The following is a 23,626-nucleotide window of genomic DNA, read 5'->3' as shown; positions in this document are numbered from 1 at the left end:
TGAGAAGCTGATATACAGTGATGTACAGGTATGCCACTGTGTGACTTGCAGTGTAATTACATAACTTACTAGACATTCATAGATTTGCTGTCTTACCATATAAACACATTGGGGGGAATTCTTAAAAACTGGAGCAGACAAAATCTTATGCAGTTGCCCATAGTAACCAATCAGTTTCCCTTTTCTTTTTGTTCAGTTAAGCATTTTCTACTTCTTACTAAATGGGGCAATATGCAACAAGTTTATATAGCTTAGTACAGTGTTGCAGGTACAACACCCTTCAAAAGTATGCAAAATCTTGAGGCATCCCAGTATAAAATGTAAAAAAACATAAATGTAAAAAAAAGGTTGTGTGGATTTTAAGGGGGGACCCCATGCAGAAATTCCCTTTCACATCAGAGTCCTAGTTCAAATCAGGAGCCCCCCCCCCTTCTCATCAGAGCCCTCTCTCCTTTCAAATCAGACTCCCACTTCACATCAGAAGCCCTCCCCCTTCACATCAAGCAACCTCTTCACATCAGTAGCCCAACTTTACACCAGAAGCCCCTCTTTACATCAAAAGACCTCTTCACATCAGAAGCCCCCCTTCATATCAGGAGCCCTCTTCCCATCAGGACCCCGTTTCACATCAGAAGCCTCGCTTCACACCAGAAGCCCCCCTTTCACATCAGAAGCCCCTCTACACAACAGCTGCCCCCCTTCATATCAGGAGCCCTCTGCACATCAGAAGCCCCTCTTCACACCAGACACCCCCTTCACACCAGACGACCCGCTTCACATCAAGAGACTTCTTCACATCAGAAGCCCCCCTTCACTTCAGAAGCCCCTCTTCACGCCAGAAGCCCCACTTCACGTCAGAAGCCCTCTTCACACCAGAATCCTCCCTTCATATCAGGAGTACTTTTCACATCAGAAGCCCCCCCCTTCACCTCAAGCAACCTCTTCACACCAGAAGCCCCCTTCACATCAGGAAACCTCTTCACATCAGAGGCCCCCTTTCACATCAGAGTTCCCTCTTCACATCAGATTCCTCAGTCATCTCTTCATATCAGAGTTTTGCCATCTCAACATTTCAAGGCACCCCTGAGGAAGTCCGAAGGCAACCCGGGTAGCCACAGCACTATGGTGGAGAAAAGCTGCCCTAGAATGCCCCCCTTTAACATTAGAAGCCCCCTACACACAAACAAGCCCCGCCCTTCACATCAAGTGACCTCTTGAAATCAGAAGCCCCTCTTCTCACCAGAAGCCACCCTTTATATCAGGAGCCCCCCTTCACACCAGGAGACTCCTTCACATCAGAAGCCTGTCTTCAAATCAGAGGCCCCCCTTTCACATCAGAAGCCCCCCTTCACATCAAGAGACCTCTTCACATCAGAAGCCCCCCTTCACGCCAGAAGCCCCTCTTTATACCAGAAGATCACTTCTGATGTGATGAGTGCTCCTGATATGACGGGTCGCACTCATCACATCAGAAGCCCCTCTTAAAACCAGGAGCCCCCCTTCATATCAGGAACCCCCTTCACATCAGAAGCCCCTCTTTGCATCAGGAGCCCTCTTCACATCAGAAGTCCCTCTTCACACCAGGAGCCCTCTTCACATCAGAAGCCCCTCTACACACCAGAAGCCCCCGTTCATATCAAGAGACCTTTCACATCTGAACCTTCACATTCGAGTTCAGCTTTAAATGAACTTTAATGGCAAAGTTAATTTAAATTACTTTGCAGAGATCTGTTTTCACTTTTACTTGAGTCTGTTATCTGTTTCTGTTAAATCTTGTAAAAATAAATAAAATAAATTAAAGTGTCTGATTTTGACAGGTTAAATGACCAGGTGCATGTGGCATTGCAATGATCCAGCACTTAAGAGATGTAAACGAGGAATTAAGCATAAAGAATATATTAGAAGCAGCTTAAGGCTCCATTCACATATAGCGTTTGCGCTCCCTGCACAGTTGAGAATCTTTACATCTGTACGGATTCCATTCGTTTGCAGCTATTGCTATAGCCGCGAATTTTGTGGGATGCGTGGTTTTGTACCACGCGGTCCCCACAATAGTCCGAACAATGCACATTAAAATGCATTGTGTTTTATGTTTAGAGCGGTTCTGCAGAAACCGCTCATTTGTGAATGGCGCCTTACTGCATTAGATCTTCAACTCTCTTCACATCTGAAGAGATTTGCCATATTACATACAAGAGATGGCACATTGTTGGACTGAAGACTCTGTGTATAATGCCGCCAAAGAAGAATCAATCCAATAAAAAGTACAATAAAGGTTCTGGTAATTCCTGGTCTGTTGTTGAAAGTGCAGTTCAAACAAAGTTGTTGTGAGGTCACATAAAGCATGTGACCCCACATTTGTATAGTAGATAGGCTCTTTTCCTTACAGTTTTAAGATAATGCAATAAATGCTAACGCTTGACAACACCGCCTGGAAGAACAGAATTTATATATACTATATATCTATGTGTCAAATTGATGGCTAGTAAGAGTTTCATCATGGCCTTCAACAAAGAGGTCCACTCTATCTGATTACATTATTGCCAAGCAATTATAGCTTCTATTTCAAGACAGATTTTAAATGCAGTTGATCTAATAAAATAATAATTAGTTGTGACCTTCTTCGGCTGATCTGTAATAATCAGCTGCAATTTCCGCTGCTGAAAAGCTTGAATAATGTGTAATATAGACATAATGAGAAAATGAATGTTTAATTCCATCACTTGAAATGCAGAAACTTCTGACAGAGGTATTCTAATACAACTAGGCTTTGTGTAACCCGCAGATGCTGCAGTGCCGTCCGTCCGTTTTTTTACTACGGGCGGACGGCAAGAGGTTAAATAAAAAGATTAAAACATTTATTGTACCTTTTGTCGCTAGCCAATGTGGCTTCACAATTTCCCTCAATTTCCTCATCTATGCTAAATAGCATGTATGGGGAAATCCACCCACCAAGCTAATGTATTCTGACGGTGTACCATTATCAGAATACCTTGACCGTGATTGCAGCTGATTGGCCATAGTCACTGTTCAGCTGCAGTCCCTGTGACCAAAATTTGACCAGTGTATGGCCAGCATAAGAATGGAATTTAGAGTTCAAACTGAACTCCGGTAACTACACGAGAACTACCTTTGCATTGCCCCCCAGCACTGCAAGGGTTAAATGCTTGTTAAGTCTAGGGGTATAGGAATAAGCTGTAATACCTACCACATTCCTCACTCCTCTTCAGAGCTCACCTCTTCTCCCCAGCGCTCAGGATTGTGGGTGGGCTCTCGCCATCCTTCTGTACAATGCATTGAATGTGTTCACGTCAGCATGCAAATGGCGGTCAGAGCGCCTTAGAGAGGAGGTTTCAGGGGACCGGTCTCCAGCAGGGAATGTGAATACAAGTAGTTTTCTGATTGGAAGAGGGGCAGTGACGTCACAATCCGCCCCTCGTCCAATCAAAGAACACCTTGTATTTATTGATAACTACACTAGCCTATCTCTGAATTGCCACTATGCCGAGTGAGGGAAGTTGCTCAGCTCAGCATCAGAGAGAACCCTGAAAATCGCTGTGCAGCTCTACAACAACCCTTTGGGCTGCTTAGGTATGACCTATGCATACTTACATTGGACCAAGCTGCATCAAAGTAAGTATGCATAAAAAGTTATACCTGGAGTTCAGCTTTGAAGTCGAACTCCAGGGAAACGGCTATATACACAGATGAAATACATAGATGGGAGCTGTTTTACCTGCTAAAGGATTTGTAGTTCTGTCCATCCGGTCCTGTGGTTTAAACAGCCCCAACAGACACCACAGCCCTTTCTGGCAAGAAAGAAGATTTAATATTGATCTGCTGAAGTTACATTAAACATACAGGCTTCGTCCCCTCCCCAGACTGGGGCTGGACAAAAAGAAAAAGAAGTAGCAGACTGATGAGCTTATCTGTTTGTCACTCTGCTCACATCTGCTACCCGCATGTTCTTTGTTAGCACATGTGCACTCCAGCACAGCTAATTGGCTTATTTTGCTGTTCGTTCTTCCCCCAGTCTGAGGTCTGCTGTAGAAGGACTTTACATTGATATAATGTATGCCTGGAGTTGAGCTTTAAAATTTGGAGTTTTGCTAGCATATGATTTCATAAATAAATCTTTATCATATCCACTTTCAGCTAACTGAACTTTATATTTAGAGAGCTCTTCCATTAGAAACTGTTGGGATGTATAGTTATGATTCTAGTGGGGCAATCATTTGATTAACAATGAAAGTCAGGATAACTTGCAGGTAGCCTAAGTGGGTTAGGAAACTGATTTGCTCATCATATACAAGGTTATTCACTAAAGGGTGAAGAGTATGGAGAAGGCACTAGAAGTGAACAATCTAGGACAACATAGCTGATTATAAAACATTCTCCAATTCAGTTCACTTTCCAGTTCAGCTACGTTCCCCTAGATTGTTCACTTCTCCTGCCTTCTCCAAACTCTTCACTCTTTAGTGAATAACCCTGTTAGTGTTCTTCATCTTTATGGAAGGACCCATATTCATGTGATACTTATCAGACCCGTTCTGTCTTTGAGGCATCGAACACCAAATTGTCAGAGGCAGGGAAAAGTGTCACGTCTTTCCTCATACCCTTTTATTTTTTTATGGGGGGGCTGAAATCAGATTGGTTGGCAGAGAAGCAGGTACTATATGGTTTATCTGTAAAGCTTACTTTATATTCATTTTATACCGGTGCCGTGACAGTTATCAGAGTGTTCCATATAATTTTATAACTGCTCCTATTTATGATCAGTGTGATAGCTGTGTGTTACATCTAATAGGTCGTCTAATGAGAATAACTACTACATAGGACACATGATGTACTCCAATAATATCACATTTCTATCTACCTTAAAGAGCGAGCAATTTAAAAGATAATTTCTCTCTGGTTTTTTTCATTGTGAAGCAGCAAATATTGTAGATATAGTTCTAGGACATGGATACATTAATAAGTAGCTGCTGCTTCAATAATAAAAAACTTGAGATTCTTAGAATCTTATTGTATGCAAGTGACCTTTAATGTACAGGGCTGTTCCTTAAACTGCATACATGTCATCTGATCCTACATTCAAGTCTGGGCTTGTCCATAGTAGTCAAATGCTAGCATTATCTATCTATCTATCTATCTATCTATCTATCTATCTATCTATCTATCTATCTATCTATCTATCAATCTATACAAAACCGAAAATGACTTTTTTTTCATATTTTTTTTTTATTATTTGTATTTATTTATTTATTTGTATTTTACGTTGAGACAAATGGATGACCAAAATTGAAGAATTGTACTTATACTTGTGATGATGGCAACTTCTGCAAAGGAGACCAGGGGCACTCAGTAGAATACCTAGGGCATGTCCCTTCGGTGCCAGGGTCTAGCAACACCCCTGAATATATGTGTTCAGGCATACAAGTTATTTGAATCTGAAGCATTGGAAAGGGCACCCTACAGCTTCTTTCTAGTGTAATGATAGGTGCAGAGCTTAATTTCTCCATAGCATACAGTAAAGCAATATTAAACTCTTAATTGTTTTTCAGTAATACATCTGGAATAAACAAATATACATTGCCCAGCAAAGTATTTCCAAACAGCTGTCTCCAACACTCTCAGCTTCACTTCCCTGAACTTCCTGTCAAATACAGGAACACAAGGTACTGAGCCTGTCCACCTACTAGCTTGGAGAAGGAGAGAGAGGAATGTCTTGCCTTGTTGAGCCTGTGTGTTTGTAGAGACAGACACAGCTTACTAGCACACACAAGGATGGCTCCATATGACCCTGCAAGCGAAAGACGCCAACCTCAAACAGGATATCAGTACCAGTGCTCTGGGGACCAGCTGATTCTGCAGTAAACTAAAACTTTTAAACATCAAGAAGCAACATCCTTTGTAAGTGATTTAAACAGCAGATAATATAGCTTAAAAATCTTTTGACTTTAATATCACTTTAAGGTTATGTGAATAAACTAGAGTTCCTATAAAAACAAAGTAGGTGTGTGAGAGTGTACATGTGCCCAAAAGTGCTTTCACTGAAACTGAATTGGGAGTGCTAACTAGTTCAACAAGAACTAGTTGGATGAAAAGGGAAGTGTGGGAAAAGCACATTATAAATGTAATTTATTTGGGAGCAGTTCTCCCTCGTATCTGGAAGCCTACATGTTCAGATAATATGCAGAATGTTTGTACATGGCTAGGAATTTGTTCCCCATGCCATCAGGGAAATGTATGGACAGTAATATCCAACACCTATCATAATGTAAAAGTTATCCAAACATGCTTGGGACAATGTTTTAAACTGTATCTGGAACCAAAACTGCTTTTTCCTGGAGTGGGAAGAGGTACATTTGCTTTGTAAAGATTTCCTCTGACTTCCTGTTGTTTCTTTGGGACAGTAAGTAAAGTTTTAACCATACACTTGCCTGGAGCTCCACAGCTGCTTTTTAATAATAAAAGGCACAGTTTTTGTTTTGTTTTTATATATACTATTGTTTTATAGGTTGAATTGTCAAGTATTTTTTCATGTCGACTTGTAAAGTTACGGAAGGCTCCAATTTAAAGCAGAACTCCAGGCAAAATTAGTTTTAACCCTTGCAATGGGGCTACCCTTACACTGCAAGGGCTAAGTACTTGTTTTTGTCTAGGTGCTAAAAAAGACGTTATACTCAACCGATCCTCGGAGCTGCCTTGCTCATAGACCTGTCCCTGGAGCCTATCTCCCCCTCCACTGCAACAGTCTAAGGTCTTGTGAGTCATCACGTTCTATATAGTGTAGAGGACATGAGGATGCCGTGGAGGAGGAGACAGGTTTCAGAGAGCAGCAGCCAACCAGCTTTGAGGTTCAGGTGAGTATAACTTTTTTTTAGCACTTAAAAATGATAAAAACAAGCACTTAACCCTTGCAGTGCAGGGTAGCTCCACTGCTAGGGGTAAAAACACTTTTGCCCGGAGTTCTGCTTTATCCACTGGTGGTACAAATACTCACTTTAGGCAAAACATCAGCTTACAGCTTGGTATGGTATTCCAGAGACGTGGGTGTCTTGTCAGAAAATGTGGGACCTCTAGTGATAGGCATTAGATGTAACATATTGACTTGGACCAACAAAGTTACCTTCCAGACTTAAAGATGGGCATTTTTTTGACATGGAAACATGGAAAAAAGTGACTGCCAAGCTGTAACTAAGTTTTCAAAGGTATAATTTATAAGATATATTTAGCAGTTTAAAGGGAGTGATCCTCGGCTTTGAGGACGGTGGTTGGGTTACACACAATATTCTAAGAAAAAATGATAACTGTTAATAGTAAAGGTAATCCTTGAACATTGCAGTGATCTTTGTGTCGGCACATGACTGACCAGGGTATAGTGAAACACTGCCTTTTGGCAATACAGAGGCGGAAATTTTCTGTCGCAAAGACTAAAATGTCATGCTAACTAACTGCTTGGCTTAGTTTTGCGCCTCTTTCAAAGTGTTCTTGTGACATATTCATGTTTGCGACTCACAGCACAATTTGCGACATTTCACATAATTTCTCAACTGCACAGTAATTGCATTCAACATTTACGACATTAAAAACCCTCCAAACTGTCGCACAGTTCTCTTGAGCACTTCATAAAGTATCGCAAAGATAACTCGGATTTATACACTCAAGTCAGCTGTCATCCTGGAGGTTCCCTGCAAGCTTGCGACAGTTTAGAGACAGTTTGGAGACCGAGACAATTTTGAGACAATTCTCCTTATGAAGGCATTTACAAAGGAACTTCAAATATCTTCAAAATAACAAGAAATGCACTTTTAGAAATGTTTGGTAATGGCAATCTACAAACGGATAATTCTAGATTACTAGATCTCCCTTTACTTCCTGGAACTCTGGCACATGGGACTAGGACTGTTGACCATGCACATAATTTCAGGGGAGGAAGATGCCTTTCCCTGAGATCTCGCAAGATTACAGATGAGATTTCCCAGCAATGCTCTGCTGATGTCATTTTCCCAGAATGCAATGCTTGGGCACAATTACATAATTTGTGCTCAAGTGGACCAGGAAGTGGGAAAAAATTGTAAATAAAGGAAAAATATGTTTGTTTAGCTTATGAATGTAAGATGATTTCATATCAGCATGCAGAGCTGCATGCTGATGTGATTTTTAGTCAAAGGGGGTATAGATCCGCTTTAAGAATGACATATACACTAGGATAATAAATCTGTCGCTATGTACACTATAAATGAAGGATACGACAGTTTGAAAGACACTGATAATGCAACCAAGTTGATAAATTTCCCCAGAGTGTGTTCCTAATTTTCGTGTGGCTTCGGGTCGGCCGAACATGCTCAGGATGTTCGGCCGACCCGAAGTGCAGAAGGAGTTCGACTCAGCCGATCCAACATCTGGATTTCAGCACGGCTCAGCCGAGCCGATGCATATGCGAATAGCCCGTACAGCACCCCTTTGGTTCTACTGAACCAAAGGTGTCCTGGGGCCGAAGCTAGCCGAAGGATTGGCCGAAGCTACGGCCAGATCCTTCGGCAGCTTTGTGAATAGACCCCTTAGAGTTTCTGTGTGTGGCTCCGTCCACAGAGCTGCGTCATGCATTCACAGGAATCTGGCATTGGGAAGACTACAAGCGCCATATGCTGCCTTGGCAGAGAAACTCCCAGAACACAATGGCAGCAGGGCGGCGACATCACTGCCCTTGTAGTCAAACCTGGGGCTGGAGGTAGACAATTCAGTAGTCTGTGCATTACACCCACAACACACTGATCACAGTTGCAATGTTCATTAGGGCTGAATGCAAAAAGTTTATAAATGCGCATTTTTTTATTTTATCAACGTGGGTGCATTATTCAATTTTTTTAAAAGGTGGATTTTAAGCTCGGACAGTTAATCACAAGGAAGTCATTTTGATGGCACCATTGTGGCATTATTTGTTTTTCACCATAATGAACCAGTAGTTATTTTATGGTAAAATAGAAGAACTAAGGCAGAAAAAGGCCAATTGGTGCATCGAGTCTGCCCTTTTTTTTGTCTGATTATAGAACGTTCACTTAATGTTGATTCACTCAATACCTCTGCTGGAGGTTTGTTCCAAGCATCCACCATTCTTTTAGTTAAATAATACTTTCTAAGATTAGCTTTGAATTTTCCTTCTGCTAGTTTGAGGTCATGTCCCAGTGTTTTTGATCTCAGCTTCATATTAAAAATACTTCTCTCCTGAACCTCATTCATATCTTTATTATTTCAATTTCTTTTTAAGAACCTAAGGGCTGAATCAGTGATCAGTAATTCTTACAAAGTGCTCATCTCATAATAAGAACTACAGTATTGCATTGTGTTGCTCATTACTCATGTTGTTGAAGAAGGATCTAGATAGGGTGGCTCTGAACTGTTAGTGATCCATATGGAGCGCTATCAAGCACTACAGTATTGCAATAAATAATCAACCCATACTAATGCTGGGAATTAATACAACCTCTCTTCTACTGAATAACTGGGAAATTGAAGCAGAAACAATAATAATGCTTTTCACGTGAGTGCCAATCACATTTCAATCAGCACCCAGCTTTAATATGGACTTCATCCCCCAGTGAAAATACAGAAGAGCAAAAAAATACAATAAAATCCACAGACGTCTGATTGCATTCAACCTGTTATACAGTTTTTGTTATCTTTTAATTGCATAGTTTCATTATTTTTGCTGATTGCAGTATTTCAAACATTATAGCTCAGTTGTCTCTGGTTAGTTCCAGAAAAGGACTACATTAAAGCAAACCTGTGCTTTTCCATGCAAGGTAAAACCAAAGGTGTGCTTTAAACTGGACCTTTACACTAAAAAATCACATTCTACCAATGCATCCCTCTATGTATGATGATTAATAATAACATAGACATGTAAAAATGCTGTGATTTTGAAATACTTATAATTGCAGTGCATTCACTTTCTGCTTTGAAAGGACAAAATTACTCTAGTTTGCCAAACCAATGGGCACTGGGATTGCCTTATCATCAGCAGAGCTTTGCTGGGAAATCTCATCTATAATCTCACGAGATCTCAGGGAAAGGCATTTTCCTCCCCTGAGATGATGTGCATGGTCACATGTCCTAGTCACATGCCTAGTCACATGTGCCATAAATCCAGGAAGTAAAAGAAGAGCTAGTAATCTGCCCTTAGTTAACAAGGCCACTGTCAGAAGACTGTCCCTGGGGACGATGATCTGTCTTTAAACAATAACAACTGGGCGGAGCCTGCTGTGACGTCACGGCCTGCTCCATTCAGTTGTTATTCATTGGCCGAAACCTGCTACAAAGACTCTAGCAGGTGCTAGCCAATAGGAAGCAGTTGGGCGGAGCTAGCTGTCACTGCTAGCTCCGCCCAATTGTTTTTTTTCCTCTTTTTTAGAAAATCTTAATTTTTTTTAAATTTAATATTTATTTACAGTTTTACAAATGTTTGTTCAACTTTTTTTTTCTCCTGTTTTCACTATTTGCTATTCTGCTCGGTACCACGGAGGTACCGAGCAGAATAGCCGAGCCGAATGCTGCTCGGCGGCATTCGGCTGTTCACTCACTGCCGTTCGGCCCCTATGTGAATAGGGGCGAATGGCAGCAAGTGAGCTGCCGGAGCTTTGGCTCAACCGATCCAGATGTTGGATCGGCTGAGTCGAAGTCCTTCTGCACGGCTCAGCTGAACATGTGCAGCCGAAGGCAGCCAATGCACTGCTGATTTCAGCTGATGTACAATCAGCCGTACTGTTCCTGCACATATCAATACAAATGTTATTAATATGTATTCTTTTAAGGTTGAATGTATTGTGATGTAATACTGAATTATGGCCACTAGATGGTGCTGAGAAGAATAGGAAACAGCAATGAAAGAAATAGTATTTATTTGTATAGTATTTATTTGTATTTATTTCCTATGCTCCTCATTTCCATCTTGTGACCGTAATGCACTATTACATCACAATACATTCAACCTGAAAAGAAAACATTAAGGGGGTTATTCGCAAAGGAGGCGAAGGATCCAGCCGTAGCTATAGCTTAGCTATTCACTATAGCCGGTATGGCAGCCGAGTGGCTCAGCCGAGCCAAAGGCATATGCTTCGGCTCGACTGGGCCGAAGTGACCCCGAAGTGGGGAGAACGGCCTGCCTAAGGGCCGGCCATAAGCCCCGCAAATGACAGCTGATCTCACGGCTGGCTCCACCCAATCTCTAAGATGCCATGAATGGGCTGGGTGTTAGGGAGGAGAAGCAGAATGATCTAAGTTGTTCCTGCACATATCCGCCTAGCCTGTCACCTGACAATGCAGCAAATGTTTCCAGTGATCACAGGTTGTTCACTTTCGAATTTTGTGTTGTTTGTGGATTTCATATCCATAGGTTCATTAATTTACAGCACTTTGTATTATTTTGGTATCTCATGCTTTCATATGGTGGGCAGACTTACAGGATTAACATTCACCTGGGGGCGCTGATCTGTCCTTAAACAATAACAACTGGGTGGAGCCTGCCGTTACGTCACGGCCTGCTCCATTCAGTTGTTATTCATTGGCCGGAACCTGCTAGAAGACTCTAGAAGGTGCCAGCCAATAGGAAGCAGTTGGGCGGAGCTAGCTGTCACTACCAGCTCCGCCCAATTGTTTTTTTCTCTTTTTTTAGAAAATCTTTATTTTTTTTCAATTTAATATTTATTTACAGTTTTACAAATATTTATTCAACTTTTTTTTTCTACTTTTTTCACTATTTGCTATTCTGCTCGATACCACGGAGGTACCGAGCAGAATAGCCGAGCGCTGCTCGGCGGCATTCAACTGTTCACTCACTGCAGTTCGGCCCCTATGTGAATAGGGGCGAATGGCAGCGAGTGAGCTGCCGGAGCTTTGACCCAACCGATCCAGATGTTGGATCGGCTGAGTCGAAGTCCTTCTGCACGGCTCAGCTGAACATGTGCAGCCGAAGGCAGCTAATGCACTGCTGATTTCAGCTGATGTACGACTGAAATCAGCCGTACTGAGCCGTAGTGAATAGCCGAACGTCGTTCGGCTCACTTCACTTCGGCTAGGTTATTCACTCGGCTGCCTTCGGGCAGCTTTGTGAATAACCCCCTAAGAATATTCATTTTTGTCCTTATTTGCACTAAACGAGCATTAACAGATATTCACATGACCCCCATATTTTCCAGCTGTACATGATTGTTATCTTACAGTTCAACGTATTATTTTTCTTATGTCAAATATAATTTTGATAGGTAAGAGGACTGACATTGCATATTATGATGATTTACAGGAGATTAAAGTAAATTACATTCTCAGTATTGTAATGCAAATTAAATTGGTGCCAGGTACATGTTCTGGCCATTTGTTTAATAGATCCTGTCACATTGCTGTCTAATGCAGTCCATTCTGATTACAGAAACAATATAGAATCTCTCTCTTGCTTGCTCCCCACACCCCATCATTTGGAAATGTTCAGACAGCGAATATAAAAGGGTCATAAAGTTGTGTATTTCTGCAGTAACATAAACAAGATAAGGTTATAGGGTGTCAAGCAGCGGTTTGAGTGAAAAATAAAATATTAGCAATAATGTACAGATTTGCCAGAAAACAATATGAGCACAATAAAAAAAAGAAGTGAGAGTGATATCATGCAGTTTAACATTTAGGGTAACAGCAGTTTTGTATATGCTTTGAACAAACATATCGGTTCAAAAAACAAAAAGAAAAACATTTTCTTTAATTAGGAAATGTTAAAAACAGTTTTACAATAGGCTGACATCCTAACATGCTGTGTCTAAAAACTTGAAAGCATAGTTTTTGAATAGGAAGTAGGAAATGGTTCGAATTTTTTCAAGTTTTTTTTTGCAATCTGTGTCCTGTTGGTGATAATTCCCATTACTTTTTATCCTGGGCACAAATAATAATCTCTAAAATGAGGGAAATTCCCCTTTTAGACACTTGTCACTGGGAGAGGTATCCTGACTGATAGAAAATTGGGGTAAATCTCCCCAGCAGCGTTATAAAAGTAAATAAATACCTTACACTGTTTGCAAAGCTAAGTTATGAGCTCATGTATAAGCCTTTTACTCAGTGAAAAAAACTGGGCAAATGCTGTTCACATGGCACCACTAGATGGAGCCGAGGAGCATAGGTAATGCCGTGTGAATGGCATTCACCTAGCTTTACACTGGGTGGAAGATTTATAAATGAGCTCCTTAAAGTAAAACTTTCTTATACAATTTTGCCTACTTTGACAATTTAATCTTCTACCTTTTTAAAAAAAAATTGTAATTAGGATGCACTAATATATAATGATAGAATTGTTATATATATATATATATATATAAAATTAATATTTTCTTTCATTGATGACACCACTTTGCTACACAGTCACAGACATATAAGTGCTCTGGAACAGATGCCAAAACTAGGTTTGGTAATCTTCAACTCTGCACATAGATGTACTGTGGAATGAGGCAGACAATAAAACTGAACTCTAAAACTGGGATTTTTGTAAAACAAACCTTTGCAATGGGTAAACAAAACCGACTCTAGATACTATCTGCCTCTGTGTGATAAGGGCAATGATGTAGAAATGTCACCAGCACACCAGTCCTTTTAGGATAGCAAAAGCTTCATTTATTGAAGTTTTTTTTGTCATGACAAAAAAACTTCAATAAATGAAGCTTTTGCTATAAATGAAGCGTTTGCTATCCTAAAAGGACTGGTGTGCTGGTGACATTTCTACAATTTTGCTGAGATTCGCGGCGACATCCGCAGTCACTGAGAGCACCCCCCACTACAAGGGACATATCGGTAAGGAGTGCGACAAGGATAGTACTTATCATAAGGGCAATTATGTCACTAATTAATAAACCACCATATCTTATTTTCTGAGACTCTTCGTCATCTGGACTAGACCCACATGCCTGGCATACAGTAGATACCATACCATTATTTGAGAAGGATATAAAGCTAGAACAAAGTAATGAAAGACGAGGAAGCTTGTTCAGTGCACATTTTTTAAAAGCATTTTAAAGAACAGAATCCTAAAATATATGGTAGTTAACAATCTAGAACTTCACCATGACTATATTAAAGACAGAATAGGGTTGATTTATAGTAGAGGCATCCTGGCCATGGGAAAAGCTTTGCATTTAATGGAGTTCATTTGGTCCAAACAGAAATAAAGAAGGACTTGGAAATATTAGTTACCAATATATTACTGAGCACCACTTAGTTCCAAGCAAAGGCTGCAAAAGCTAACAAAAATCTTGGGATGCATAAAGCAGGAGAAAAAAACAAATTATTAATATTATTATTATTCAGGATTTATATAGCTCCAACAGTTTGTGCATCACTTTACACACTGGAGGGAGACAGTACAATTACAATACAATTTCAATACAGGAGGGTTAGGAGGGCCCTGCTCATGAGAGCTTACAATCTAGAAGGAGGGGCAAGTGATACAAAAGCTAATAATTGTGTGAGATGATTTAATGGAAGAAGTAAAAGGACAGTTATTTTGTTGAGGTGGGATAGGCTTCCTTGAAGAGATGAGTTTTCATGGATTGCCCAAGTCTAACAGAGTATTACCCATGTAAAAATCACTAGTAAGGCTTCAACTACACTATATCAAAATTCGGCCACCACCTAAGACCTTTTAGGAGACACTTTAGAGGTGGTCAAAATAAATTGATAACAGTAATGGAAAACTTTACTTGGAGGAAATGGGGCTTATTGGGGATCCACACAGACACTGGGATTGATTTGAAGACTAACCAAGATACTTGCTGTCATCACCGTGTGTCTGCACTTCACTGTTTTGTTACATTTTAGGCTATTAGGCTTCTCAGGTGCACTGGACCTGTCCAAAGAACAATTGCCCATTACATTTTGTCATGATTGATGCCATCTTGTAGCATTTCTCAGCCTTCCTAAGGTGTCTCATTACAATAGACTCACCATAAAACATTCAATGCAGAGTGGAGTAACTAGGCATTGATTGAATACGAGTTTTATTTATGACATGTGTGTTGTGAGAAAACAAAAAGCACCACACTACATTATTCAAACAGAACATACATAATTCATTATTCTTTATTTTACAGAATTGATGGGTTTATCACATCTGTTGTACTGGGCCAAGACAAAAGAAAATGATCAACAAAGCCTAATGACATTCTAGGTTTTCTGTTGAGGATGCTACTATGGTTCTGTTTGCAAACAACTCATCAAATAGCCATGTTAGAACATTTGTAGTCATCGATCATATGATCTTTGCCTGGACATTTATCTCACGAAAAATTGTTTTATTCATCGAAAGGAAGAAATCCTTTCTTTTGAAAACTCAGTACACAGTGCATTAGTAGTTAGCACTTCCGCCTTGCAGCACTGGAGGTTCCTGGTTTGCATCCCGGTCAGGACACTATCTGCATGGAGTTTGTATGTTCTCCCTGTGCTTGCGTGGCTTTGGTTCCCTCCCACACTCCAAAAATATGCTGGTAGGTTAATTGTCTAAATTGGCCCTTGTATGTGTGTGAGATAGAGACCTTAGATCAGGGATCAGCAACCTTTTACACACCGAGTGCCATTTTTGCAACCATCTGACAACTGAGTACCTTTGAACAATAGCACACCACAGTATTAGTAAATTTCAGTGTTTGCACTCATACAGTAGTTAAACTCACTAATTATTTGAATGTGTTTACCTTGCCATTAGCAGCACAACTGTAAGTGAAAAAATTGAATAACTAGTGCACACACAAAATATATTTACTTGTACTAAAAAAGTAAACTGGACTTACAGTTTTAGTGTGATCCTTGTTTCTGCATTACCTTAAAACTTCAGACCAGCCCTAAACACTGCGCTTTCATAAAACACGGGGTTTTTTTTTTTAACGTACCTGATGCCCTGCAGACCTCAGATCAGCATCAATACATGGCGGAACTCAGACCTGCACCAATGCCCTGCGGACCTCAATACATGGCAGAACTCAGACCAGCACCAGTGCATGGCAGACCTCAGACCAGCACCAGCGCATGGCAAACCTCAGACCAGCACCAATACATATCAGAATTCATACCAGTACCAATGCCCTGCAGACCTCATATAAGCACCAATACACAGCAGACCTCAGACCAGAACCAAAACACAGCAGACCTCAGACCAACACCAACGCACAGAAGACCTCAGACAGCACCAACGCACGGCAGACCTCAGACCAGCACCCAATGCAAAGCTGCCCTCAGACCAGCACACACTTCAGGTTGCATCAGCCCCAAATAAATTAATAAAAAAACACAGTATTGTAGCAGCAGTCTCCCCTACCAAAGTTGACCAAAGCTCAAGTATAAGGCCTCATTCACACAGATTACAGTTGGGCCATACAGATCCGTACGGCGTGCATAGCGGCAGTAAAGGGCCGTTCCCGAGAAGGACAGGTGCTGCGTGTGATTGTATGCAGCAGCCTGTTCTTCTTTATGGGAGGACTCGGCCGTATGCTCACCCGAGCTGCACATCTGTGCAGGTGTCCATACTTGGACGCAAACAGGATGGATCCTGTCTGTGCCCCAGCATGGACACCCGCACGGATGTGCAGCTCGGGTGAGCGTATGACAGCATACGTCCGCTTCCTCCCGTAGGGAAGAACAGGCGGCTGCGTACAATCACACGCAGCACATATCCCTCCCGGGAATGGCCTGATACAGCCATGCACGCCGCACAGATCTGTACGGCCTGACTGTACGCTGTGTGAATGAGGCCTAATGCACATATGCAGACCCATACAGTATCACAGTATACAGTGCACAGCAGTATCAGCCACAAATAGCATAGAATTTATTCCTGCCCTATAAATTTATTCCTGCCCTATAAATTAATAAATAAGTCAGCACACCATAAGAGGAGAGAGCTATGACATACAAGGTGGGAGGGGGCTATGCTAGGAAACTGACTAGTCAACTCCGAAGGCACATTGCAAGTGATTAAAAAAATGTGCAAAGGAAAAACACTGCAAGTAAGCACTTTCCTTTTTTTTTTTCTTCATTTTTCTGCACCTGCTTTTTTTAATTTAGTGACAGGGTCGCTTTAAAGCTGTGAAAACCATACCTACACTCAACAACTAAAATATTGCATTGAAAAGGCTTTGTACATTCAACTGTCCACTGCTACGGACGTAGTACTTGCAGCCCTGTAACTTGATTGAGTTAGTTTACATTTATTCAGCTGACTGTCGGCTTTGAACCTGAACTTATTCGGACAGCTGTAAAGCCTCCTGATCACTTCCAAGAGTCCTGCATCATGCTGCCCCTCCTGCCTACCCCCTGCCATGTATTCGGGGCTCCATTGCCCCTCCTGTGGACCTGGGACCGGCATGGCAGGTGTCGGCAGGGAGAGCAGAGGGAGGTCAGCAAACACCTATTCGCTGATCTCCCCTCTAGTGAATGATCCTGGAAGCGTTGAGGATTTAGTCACTTCCAGTTTCAGAGCCGTCATTCCCAGACACTGTGGTCGGGATGAACCTAATCAAGCATGGTCTACTTTCAGAAAATATAACTTTGGGGGGCTTTAAGCAATTGTCAGGCCTAAAATGTGCATTTCAGATTTATGCAAAAGAAAAAAAATGCTCTGACATTGAAAAGTGTTAGTCGCCTTGTATATACATTAGACAAAGGTAAATACAAACTAGAGTACATGGTCTTTAGATAAAAAAAAGTAACATTTATATAAAATGATTATGCAGAAATCTCTTACAAGCAAATGTACTGTACACTTTATTCAATCACTGTTATTCTGGTTGGCATGTAATAATTAAGCACACACATCTGTGTCTAATGATAGCTATATATTCATGTATACAGCTGGTAGCAGCTATGATTAGCATGTATTTCCATTTATGTATATTAATAGTTATCAAGTGTAATTTCATACTTGTGCCATGCATGGATTTGTTTTTGGATGTTTATGTAAGGAATAATGTGTATGAATGATATGGAACATACCAGTCAGGTGTATTTAATAAGACAAACAGCAGTGCTCAGAAATGCATTACCCTTTAGCAGCCAATCATAATTAAGCTTTCTCTGATGTGATTACAGAAAAATGAATATGCTTTGTTTGTTGCTGTTAAAAACGCCTATAAAGCTTATTTGTATAAAATGGGTAAAAAAATTACAAATGCACACTTCTCCATAAAAGAAAAACATGTACTGTATTATTTTTCTGGTATAGGAGGTGGTAAAGCATTGCAACCGCGATCAGTGGATCATGGGTGCAATGCTCTGGCTCCTGCAGACCCCCGTCTACCAAGGTGTGGACATTCAGAAGCATGAACAGAAGGAAGTGTAATTTACATCACCGGACTTGTATTCCATTGAGAACCACCAGTCCCTCTGCTGCAGTGGCTGATTGGACTTGTAGTTTTTCCATTCACAGATCCTCAGACAGGATCCTGTCAGAGGATCTGTGAATGGATGACATAGATGTGTGGGCGTAGCCATGCACAGCCACTCCAATCTCAAACAACAGCAGCAACATGCGGGGAGAAGAAACCCACAATTCAGGTAAGTGGGGAGGGGGGTTGCGATATGATGTTTCATGTTACACCTTACAGTAAATATGGGTGTAACATTCAACATGGTCAGAAAGGTAAAGTTAGCCTTGAGTAGTGCATTGGAGCCGGGAGGTGCATTCAAATGAATGGCACCCCAATGCAACGCTAGATGCGTTGTGCGTTACCATACGTCAATCGCACAGCATTGGTGTAAAAAAAGAAAAGAGAATCTAAACTGGAAGCTCTGCCCAAAAAGCGCAAGAAGAGAACAAAGTACTATTCACCAGTTTTGTCTGTGGTCCTCTTTCAGTTGATTGTTTCCCCAGTAATGAAATACCATGCCTTGTTCTGTTGTGTGTGAAGGTGGCCATCTTGGTAGAGGATCAGGGCTTTGCTTCCTCTTGTCAGAGCTGCCCCCTTAATAACTGGTGCTCTAATGACTGATGGAGGAATGATCAAGCGGCAGCAGGAGAGAAGGAGGAAGCATACCGTTTCCTTTACCGTGCGGAGAACAGAGAGTATCACAGTAGTGATGTCACCAAATCTCCTGAGACTAACTGTTAGAGGCAGCAGTGCCTTAGATCTCACACTGCAGATATACAGCTATGAGGCTAAAGGTACAAGAATTACATTGCTATTTATTAGGGATGCACCGATAGCGGTTTTTCGGTATCAAGCACGGGTACCAATATTTTTTTTCGGTACTCTCCGTTACTAAATACAGATACCGGAAATCCCATTAAGAAAGCCGGTCGGCATGTAATGACTCGCCATCTGGCTTCCTGATTAGCCGGGAAGCCGGGCGGCTCGTAAAGACTTGCCGTCCGGCTTACCGATTAGCAGGGAAGCCTTCTCCATGTTCCCGATTAGCAGGGAAGCATGGAGTCGGCTTTCTGGCCAATCAGGAAGCTGGGTGCCGTGTGATGACTCATTGCCCAGGTTCCTGATTGGTCGAGAAGCTGGCCAATCAGGAAGCCAGACAACGAGTCACTACACGGCGAAAGGCTTTCTGATTGGCCGGGAAGCGGGTTGCAAGGAGCTTGGAGACGGCTTCCTTGCTAATTGGGAAGCCGGGTGGCGGGTCTTTACAAGCCGCCTGGCTTCCCTAATGGGACTTCCGGTATTGGTATTCAGTATCGGAGAGTACCAGAAAATAAATATCGCCCTAATACTCAGCACTGATACCGATACTAGTATCGGTATCGGTGCATCCCTACTATTTATTCAGAAGAAATTGTAGACAAAAGGTCATTTTTTCAGGATAGTGCTTTGGCACAAATAACATTTCTAGATGCTCTCCAAAACAAGGCAAATATTTTCTTTTTGAAGTCAGGTCCACTTGGATTCCTTTTTCACATTTCTGCATCTATTCACTGCAAGTGAAAAGGTCATTTTATGAGCAGTAACATTGAGTGCAATCCCCATAATTCTTCTTTTATTCAAAAAGCACTAAAACCCTTTCACAGGGAAGTTTACCATCACACATCACTGGTTATTTGTTGATTCTAGTATACAGTATTAAGTGCTATAGGGCTTTTTCAGAAGATCAATCAGCAGCTATTATGCTAGACCGATGGACACAGCTCTGCATTTCAATGTGTGCTTTGTTAGCTAGTTTTCATTTGTTATAGCCACTATTTTTCTTTTTACAAACATTGAACTCCATTAACCTATATCCAGTTGTTTTACGTTTCTTAATACTATCGAAATACAAACATACTCTACTGTTTTCCAGTTTGGTATATTCAGATTTTTATCATCCTTTTCTATTATGGATTTTATAATACATTGTGCCATTCTCACTTGTTATACTTAAGTGTTGGTTGGATGTCAGCATTACAATAACCACTAATTGATAAAAATTAAATTGCCAGAAGCCAGTAGAGCCACTTCTTTATGGCAGCAACTGTTAAAAGCCTATCTCTAGGGGGAAAAAACTCCCCTTGCAGTGGGGCTACCCCCGCACTGTAACCCTTAACCGCTCGTCTATGTCTAGGAGAGCGTGTAAAGGACTTTTACTTATCTGACCAATGCTCACCACTCTCCCCTCTTTTCTGGCTTGCGGACTGTCCCTTGGTGTCCTCAAATATAATGTAGGCCTGTTGGCCCTGCATTGTACATGATGATGTCAGAAGGCCTCTGACCACTGGGGCATAGGAAGGATGAGGCTGCGGGCACCAGTCTTGGAGCCAATGGGAGTGGGGTTCAGGTAAGTAACATTTCTTTACACAATACCCATAGAAAATGCGAGCAGTTAACATTTGCAGTAGTTTTTTCTTCCCAGAGACTTAATTTCATGATGAAAACTCTTTATTATGCCATGATATTTTATCATAGGCATGGCCTGAGTAAGTCAGGAAAGAAATGGGGGCATGTTCTTCCTAAACTGTACTACGCTGTGGTTTCTTAGATACAGCATCCTATCAGTAAAGCATTGTTAGTAACAAATAAAAGTAGACTATGGATGAAGTCAGCGGGAAAAATATTCTTTGATATATTCAAATGTTCTTGATGTTGTATGCTATTATACAGTATGTGGCCCCAAAACCAGTATGTTAGGGTTCTTGTTTTTTTATTTTTTTTTTAACCTTCAATAAAATTATTGTGACTTTATTAACAAGTTCAGGCATCCATGAACATATTCTAACATGGACATAAACTACAGTTAAATTGTAATGAGTGTGGAAAGTGTTATACATGTACCAACCATAAATAGTGACATCTACATGCCATATGGGAGGGGTTCAAACTAGGGAAGTCAAAGTGAAATAAAAGTCATGGGGGGGACTTCAGGGGGAATGGTAGAAATAACAGTTAGAGAGAGGAAGCCTGGAAGGTGGTACAAACCATGAGACATTCAGGCTGATTTACTAAAGCAGTTGAGAATGTTCTCACAATGTGTGAATATTCACTTCAGTTATCCAATTATGCAAAAAGCTCATTCCTGTTTACATTTGTCATCTTCACATTTGGATAAATGTAGTAAATACTTACACAATTTATTACTAGACCTCAATGATAGTTGAGCTGAAACCAAAACCTTTTTAATAAAGTAAGGGAGGAGTATAACCCCTGCCAGCTTTTTTTTTTTGCTATCTGTGTACCACTGGGCAGATTTTCCTTCACTTCCTGCCCAATAGCCACAATAGGAAGTAAAGTAAAATTCCTCCAAAGTGAGGGAAATCCCTGCTGGTCAGCAGGGTCCACAGAACTTTTGGACCCTGCTGACCATCTATTTTTGTTCTGATGATAACCCCAAATTAGAGATTTTCATTCAATTTTAGGGATAATGGTAATTCCTTGTAATTTGATTAAATGTATATAGATAAGTAGGAATCCTTTGCCACCAGTAGGCGTGGGCTCTCGTCAGTTGTAGAGTCTAAGGAGTACCTGGTCTTTATCAAGGATTTATTTGCAGAGATTTGGTCTGTGCTGTGAAGGCTAGATTGAGGCACAGAATCAAAAGAGCATAACTCAATACTGGAGTAATGATCATTGCAGGCAGAGTGCATACAAGAGGTTGGGGCAGGCAGCAGGCAGATGTACTCAGGTACCAGTACCAGATGTACTAGTACCAGATGTACTATCATAACCAAGGTAGCAGGTGAACATTGGAACTAATACCAGATCACATTACATAGCACAGTGACAAACACAGGGCAATATATAGATGGGATACACTGTTGCAGAAACAAGGGCCTGATACACAAGGTTGAATGACATATGTGAATATGCAGAAAAGGATGCATAGACAATTGCAGATCATGTACTGGGGCCACTATTCAGGCACCTTTTCTCAGCCCAGCTGGTCATTAAACTGGTAATTTGCTGAGATGTGTCCTAGGGAAGGGCAGGGAAAGACATATGCTTGATAAGATTTTTGATATAACTGATAGAGTATCAGTTAAGAGCAGTATTTGTGAGGATCATTAAAAGAGAAAGTTGTAAAATTTTCCAACAGCATCAAAATGTTAATTACAATACTGCTGTGTTTTACCAGTGGTAAACTTGGTAAAAAAAGCTTAGGATATTGGACCAATCAATTTCAGCTCATAGGAACTATGAAAATGTATTCTAGTGTAATAGTATACTACCTCTTCTGATATTGATAAACTGCAGAGAAGGAGAGGAGGAAAATGAGGGAAAATACAACATATGTGATTCTTACTATGATAAATGTCTCCCTATGACTGAAGTTCATTACCATAGCAATGGGTACTGTCAGAACTCAAGTTTATATAGATTTTTTTCTTCTTCTTTGGAATGGATTATTTATTCTCAGCACAAATATTGTATTCTTATTCCTTTTTTTTTTAAATCCCAGGCCACAGTGAACTTATGCGGACATGATATTTTAAGGTGGAGAACTAACTAAGGTAAGGTAATCCAAAATATAGTTGTATAGCTATATAATCCATTTACATGTATAAATATTGTAAGGCACAGGCTGGCAGGATTGTGGACAGTTGTATGTATCACCTAGGTTTCTTACCTACACATGGTGAATAGCTCCAGGGTTTATGGCTGATGTAGAGAAAACAAACTGATGGCTAGGGGCTCCAAGATGGAGAACAGAACTTTTGGTGGGATAAAGCCTAGGTCCACATCTTACTTTGTATCCAGACCTTAGTTTTAGTCTCAGCTGTCCACAGGCCTTTATGTATGCGAGCTAACTGATGCTCAGGGACCTCTATCTGCTATGGGAAATTGCAACTGTTTGAAAACTCAAAGTGAGTGCTGACAAAACACTAAAAAAGGGACAATGATGAAAATAAAGTCTCATGGTCACTGAACCACTCTTTCACAATTTGAGCCTGATCAGTCCTGGCATTGTTTTATATATATATAAAACAGACCTTACCAATCAATCAACAGCGATCGTGTCTCCTCACAGCCTCCTACCTGGTGCAAAAAGTTAAGCAGGGGGAGAGGGGGCTGTGTATGGACTGGACGGACTGGAAATTGTATTATTTTATATATGTATGCGTGTGTGTGTGTGTGGGAGGGGGGCGACGACGACTGGGGGAATGGGATTGTATTGTTTTATATATGTGTGT

General features: G+C 41.0%; 1 protein-coding gene across 1 annotated transcript in view; it reads left to right on the top strand.

The window, feature by feature from the left end:
• CDKL5 (cyclin dependent kinase like 5) overlaps positions 1-23,626 on the top strand; it is a 275,410-nt gene that overhangs the window by 50,838 nt on the left and 200,946 nt on the right. The window contains exon 2 of the mRNA XM_018554842.1: positions 22,894-22,945. The gene's annotated coding sequence lies outside the window, so the exon portion shown is untranslated. The remainder of the gene's footprint in view (positions 1-22,893; positions 22,946-23,626) is intronic.

The sequence above is a fragment of the Nanorana parkeri genome, unplaced genomic scaffold (assembly GCF_000935625.1).
Source record: "Nanorana parkeri isolate BGI_ZX_2015 unplaced genomic scaffold, ASM93562v1 scaffold175, whole genome shotgun sequence".
Classification (NCBI taxonomy): domain Eukaryota; kingdom Metazoa; phylum Chordata; class Amphibia; order Anura; family Dicroglossidae; genus Nanorana; species Nanorana parkeri.
Note: the sequence above shows the minus strand (reverse complement) of the source record. Positions and strands in the feature narration are given on the sequence as shown.